We start from the raw sequence: 204 nt of genomic DNA, 5'->3' as shown, positions 1-204 counted from the left end.
AAGTGATCTATTCCAGTAATTAGCAAACGAGATACAGGAAACACCCTGGACAGATTGCCAGTCCAATGCAGGCCCAACATAGAGAGAAAAGAACCACTTACACTCACTTCTAGGGAGAACTTAGTCACCCGTTATCATAACATGCATGTCTTTGGACATTGATGTTGGAGGAAGCCAGAGTACCCAGAGAGAACCCACACCTGC

The sequence above is a fragment of the Melanotaenia boesemani genome, chromosome 5, assembly GCF_017639745.1.
Source record: "Melanotaenia boesemani isolate fMelBoe1 chromosome 5, fMelBoe1.pri, whole genome shotgun sequence".
NCBI classification, from domain to species: domain Eukaryota; kingdom Metazoa; phylum Chordata; class Actinopteri; order Atheriniformes; family Melanotaeniidae; genus Melanotaenia; species Melanotaenia boesemani.
This window is presented reverse-complemented; position numbering follows the sequence as displayed.